The 6,247-nt window shown below is 38.6% G+C and overlaps 1 pseudogene; it reads left to right on the top strand.

Moving 5' to 3' along the window:
* The first annotated feature begins 527 nt into the window (after window positions 1–527).
* On the top strand, window positions 528–1,168 carry LOC127102264 (COP9 signalosome complex subunit 2-like; annotated as a pseudogene).
* Window positions 1,169–6,247: the final 5,079 nt, after the last annotated feature.

Genomic DNA, 6,247 nt, shown 5'->3' with positions numbered 1-6,247 from the left:
GCGTTCCTCTTCATTACAAACTGGTCCAAACTTATTAATACTAAGTGATGGTTCCTTGGTGTCCTCATCAATAGGGATGGCATTATCATTACAAGTAGGCTGTTTTGCTTCCAATGGCAAACGTGATTTGGCAATGAACTCATTAAATGTGCTAATCTCAATCTCGTGTTTCTTCTTCAATGTATCAATTTGCTTGAAGGCCTTTGCAGCTTCCTGTTCGGCATCCATTGCACGATTCTGCAAATTAAAAACAGCAATATTAACAGCTTGCTTTTTACTTTTGAATAAGGAAGACATTGGTAATTGATGCTTCAGGTACTGTTACATGTGATAAAACAACAAAATCATCAAAGTTACTACCGGTAATTGGTTGGTCAATGTGGTTTTCTGAGTATCTTTTCCTGGAGAGAAGTTGGGCCAAGGATGAAAACACATTGAAATCAGCATCACTAGCAACCATGTCCTACAACATACAACAACATCCCAAGCAACTTTACCAGAAAGCACTTACTATTAAGTCAACAATTCCCCATCCAAGGATAATGGCGATAATCCACGAATGTGGGGGTAAATGCATATGGCAGAGCGCCAGTGGGCCGAAGCAGCTACGGATTTCTTTGAAGCTTTCAAGAATTATGATGAAGCTGGGAATCAGAGGCGTATCCAATGCTTGAAGTACCTCGTTCTTGCCAACATGTTGATGGAGTCTGAAGTAAATCCATTTGATGGGCAGGAAGCTAAGCCATACAAGAATGACCATGAGATATTGGCAACGACAAATCTCATAGCAGCCTATCAATGGAATGAAATATTGGAATTTGAGAAAATTCTGAAGAGTAACAGACGAACCATCATGGATGATCCATTTATCAGAAATTACATTGAGGATTTGCTAAAGAATATCAGAACACAGGTCCTGCTGAAACTCATCAAACCATATACAAGAATCAGGATCCCATTTATATCTAAGGAACTTAATGTACCTGAGCATGATGTCGAGCAGCTACTGGTGTCACTTATTTTGGATAACAGAATTCAAGGACACATAAATCAAGTAACTCAGCTGGAATTTTTAAGCTTTAGCAATACAAAGCTGAGTTCAAAAGAAAAGATTATTGATGATGTCTGTTCAAGTATAACCAACCCTCGATCAAAAGCCACAAATTGACAACCATTCAAGCACGGCTAACAATCCAAACTGCCCCCAAACTTCCAAATTAAACCTGCATAATACACACAAAAATAGCTCAGATATGCAGTGTATGGGAACTGGTTATGTAAAGCCCAAAGTAGAGAGATTTGGACCTATTGCCAACTACAACAAGGTTACTGCAAGATAATCATGTGAAAACCAAAGCTCTCCGAATTCACTGCAGTAAAAGCAATCAACAAGGCAGTTAAATTTCAAGAAAATTCCCAATTTGGGCATTAAGACAAAAACGAAGAAGAAAGCATATACCCAGTTTACCTGTTCCAATCCAAACATCATTTAGGGCGACCGAAACCTGACCACCCAGAAGGAGGTTTTGCAGGATACCCTTTTGAGCTCCATATGCCAACCTGAAAACCCTAATTCGTAGAAGATAAATAGTGAAGGGATCAGTGAGAAGGGGGATGGGAGGCTACAATTCAGAACGAAAAAACCCTAAAATTGAAGGCGGCCGCGATTTCAAGGGAAGAAGCTAGTTCCAAAATCAAAGCCGAATCGGGATAAAAGAGGCGAGGGAAGAAAGTTCAAGATTTACCTGAGTCATTATCGTCGCCGAAAGTAAGTTTTCGTTTGGGGATTTTCCTTTTTACCGTTGATCATTGCTCGCCTTTGGATGTGAGATTGTGACTTGAGGTCGAGTGCGAGAGAGAGATTTGAATGATGGAGATTGAGAGACGTGAGTTGGAGAGAACGATTTTGTGAGTAAGGTTGAGAGTGATTGTGAGACGGAGGCGAGAAGGTTGAGAATGCGCTTGGAAGAGAGAGTGAAAGAGTGAGTTTGAGAAAGAGGGTTTCGTGAGATGAAAGGGACGATTTCATGGTGCCTCTGTTACTATCCCAATTTTTTTTATTTATTTCTTTTCTTTAATTTATTTCTTTAACAGAATAAGTTTTGAAAATTTAAAGTTCATAGGATATTAGGTAATAATTGTTTTTTCTATTTCCAACTTATTCCCCATTGGAAACCCAACAGCCAAGTGGCTGGGTTTAATTAGGGTAGTCCACCAGATTTTCTTCTATTAGTTTTTTTTTTTTTAATTATTTTTTAATTTATCTTAGTTTATATATTTAAGTTAGTATTAAAATAACAACTAGTTGGTAAGTGGCCTGGTGGAGAGGAGTGATTTCATGGTCTTTAGTGTAGTGGGTTCGATACCCGCATTGAGCATTTTTTTTTCTTTTAGCATTTTATTTTATGTTTATATTTTTACTATACTCATGGTTGATCTACTTTCTTTTAATTTCATCATACATTCGAAACCATTTGAAAACTATAAAAATCATACTTTTCTCGATTTAATATCGAGCCCATTTTCATACCCTTGTAAGTCGATTGCTTTTAAGCATCGCCATCAACCTCACATAGCTTACTCTTGGGATTTCTTACAATGAGCCGGTCCTCTTGCACTTACACTCATGCATTGCATTATTTGTTGTTTGGGCCCGATATAATTATTTCATGATTTTTTAATCCCCATTTAACAAGATGTACCCCACTCCCCCGATGTGTAATAATCTTGTACTATTTAATTTCTTTATTTGTTTGACTATTTAGTTAGATACTAACACAAGAATAAAATCAACCATTTCCAAAAAAAATACAAAAATATGACACGATCCAACGTCGAGTATTTTCTCAATAAACAAGTCAATTCACTTCTCCCTCCAATTCTATTCCACTTATTTTTTCAAACTTTCATCAAACACTTGATTTAATGTCAAGCCATTTTTTTCATAATCAAAAATCCAAAATATTAATTCATATTCAAGACCTTTTCAATAAGATGGAAGTGGAACGTGGTGTATACCGCGCACTCCTGAGACTAGGATTCGAGATGTATATCTCGCCAATCCTAGCTCTCGCCATCATCTAAATTTATCCACTTTGCTCTCTCAAACACTCATTCAAATTTCTCTTAAACGTCCATCAACACTTGATCTAGGGGCAAGTCATTTTCACAACAAAAACCAAAATACTTAATTCTTACTCAACACTTTTCCAGTAAAGGTGGAAATGGAACATGGTGTATACCATGCACTCCTGAGGTTAAGATTCGAGACGTATGCCTCGCCAATCTTAACTCTCGCCATCGTCTAAAATTGTCAATGTGGTTTCGTCAAACCCTTTCTCAATAAAATCTAAAACACCTAATTCTTATTTAAACACTTTTCTCAATAAAGGTGGAAATGGAACATGATGTATATCATGCACTCCTGAGGTTAAGATTCGAGACGTATGCCTCGCCAATCTTAACTCTCGCCATCGCCTAATTTTGTCAATGTTGTTTCTTCAAACCCTTTCTCAATCAAATTCCAAAATATTTAATTCCTATCTTAACCTTTTTCAATAAAGATGGAAATGGAACATGGTGTATACCATGCACTCCTGAGGCTAGGATTCGAGATGTATATCTCGCTCATCCAAGTTCTCGCCATCACTCAAAATACATCCAACCAATCAAACTCTTTTCTCGCCGCCGTGCGACTAATCAAAAAACCTTTTTCATAAATGAAAGATATATTGTCTTAAGTGATACAAAACAATGTTTCGGCCACAATTGTTGAGTAGAGATAAATGACGCTTTTCCGAATGTAGATTTATAAATCCGTTCGATGTGTGGTATGCGTCCACTCCTCATCTGTTTTGGGTAAAACAATGTTTTCGTCGATTAATACAATATAGCTTTCGCTAAAATCGACCAACAAACAAACATTTTTCTACCCAGAACTACGTAAGCCTTGATTTCTCTTTTGAGATACGTAGGAGCAGGATTTGTAAATCTTGTCAGGCCCACTAATAAAAAACTTAGGTTTAGTCCTTAGTTAAAAATCCAAAAACATTCTCTTCTCATCCTTTCTTTCTTTCCCACCTAATAATTCGAAAAGCCTAACATTTCAAACTAACATTAACGCACACAACTGACCTAATGGTTCCCGTTGAGTACAACGGACGTGAGGGGTGCTAATACCTTCCCCTTGAGTAATCGACTCCCGAACCCTGATATTGGTTGCGATGACCAAATCTTATCCTTTCTTTTGTCTTGGGTTTTATCGATATTTCCCCTTTCCTTTTTAGGAATAAATAAAGTTCGGTGGCGACTCTGTTCAGTCAATCATTGCGAGCGTGCGATCACGCTTCGCTTTGAAGTCGTATCCCCATTTTTTCGAGGTGCGACACTATCCCTCCAAACCCTTCCGCTGAATCTGAATCTGAATCTGATTCTGAACCTGAACCTGAACCTGAACCTCAAACACTAAACCTAAGCCCTCAAACCTCTCCACCTCAAACATCTGAACCTGAACATTCCTTGCTTACCCTAGAGGAAGCCATTATGCTGTTCGCAGGGGCTTCAGTACAAAAGGTCAAGTCTCTGACCATAAACTTTGGCATCAGTGATGATCCTGATTCTGTAAGGACACACTGGAACAGAGTCATTGGCTGGATGACTTCTGAGGCTTTCAAACTGAAGCACATCTCTGAGCAAGTCAGAAACGACTTCATCAGAGATGCTGAGGCAAGACTACAGGAGAGACTTGCCAGAGAAGCTGAAGAAGAAGCCAGAAGGCAAGAAGAAGAAAGAGCCAGACAAGCAGAAATCCAAAGGGCCAAGGAAGCTGAGGCCAAAGCTCTAGCTGCTGCTGCTGCTGCTGCTACTGAAGCTGAAGCAAAGGCAGCTGCAGAAGCTGAAGCCAGAGCTGCTGAAGAACAGAGTGCTCTGACTCAGGGGGAGTCCTCATCTGTCATTCCTATGGTTCTCAAGACGCTTGAAGAACTTCAGAAAGACCAGAAGGAACTCAGAGCCAGAATGGATAAACAGGACACCGTCAACGATAATATTCAGAACATGCTGGCTCAACTGCTTCAGAGAATGCCTCCTCCTCCCAACCCTTAGGCACTTAGGATCTTTTGTTTGTTGCCTTGTTTTCCTTGTTTCTGATGTTTGCTTTTCTTGTCCTTATCTCTGTTGTCTGCTATCTGGATATATAAAATGTTGGTTCTTGATTTTGTTTGTTTAAGTCTTTTTGATTCTGACAAAAAGGGGGAGAAATCAAATATAGCTCTGATGAAAAATTGCCTAATTCCTTAAGCACTCTGCAACATACTTTTCTTAAAAATAAATCTCTAACATCGGACTTAAGAAATTGCAGAAGGAATCGAAACTTCATTGCTTGGAAGCTCTGGTAAGAACTTCTGAACTCCCTAGCCCATCTCAGGGGGAGCTCACTTCTATCTGACCTGATTCTTTTAATGTTTCATCTGCTAATTGAGTTTGTTTTGTCATCATCAAAAAGGGGGAGATTGTAAGAACAAAAACTGTTCTACAACAGATTCCAAGATTTTGATGATAACAAAGGATGAAACGAAAAATGACACTCTAACGAAAAGTTTCTAAGTGTGCAGGACTCTAAACAAAAAGAAAGGAATCTGATTGCGTCATCAGATACAGAATCATATCAGATGCAAATTACCAGAAGATCAGAAGCATCTGAAGTAGAAACACGCTCAAGAAGTTCTAACTCTGAGCAAAACAGCAGAATATCAGAAGCATCTGAAGAAGGAGTGCACTCTAGAAGTTCCGACTCTGAACAACGGTATATCATTCCAGAAGCTCTCAGCGTCATCTGAAGACATCATCAGAACTCTTAAAGATTCCCAGAGCCACGCAGACTCTGATTATGGACTTCCTTATAGAAAGAGTAACGGTAACTTCAATCTCAAATGGAAAGAAACTATTATTGGAAAGAAGTTATTCAGGGAGACAAAGTTGTTTTGGCAAGAAACAACAGAAGTTATGGCATTAATTCCTATTCAAGACAAATCATCTGCCATCAATTTCAACGGTCCTTTCACCCCTATATAAAGGACAACAAACATCATTGAGAGATACACCAACGCACATAAACGTTTTACTCTCTCTCTCTCTCTCTCTCAATCTTTCACGAAGCTTTTGCTTAGAACGTGAAACATTCTTTTGATCTTACTGTTGTAATATTTTGCTTATCCTAGAAGCACTCTAGATTACATTGTTTTTTATC

This window comes from Lathyrus oleraceus, chromosome 7 (assembly GCF_024323335.1).
Source record: "Lathyrus oleraceus cultivar Zhongwan6 chromosome 7, CAAS_Psat_ZW6_1.0, whole genome shotgun sequence".
In the NCBI taxonomy this organism is placed as follows: Eukaryota; Viridiplantae; Streptophyta; class Magnoliopsida; order Fabales; family Fabaceae; genus Lathyrus; species Lathyrus oleraceus.
This window is presented reverse-complemented; position numbering and strand designations above follow the sequence as displayed.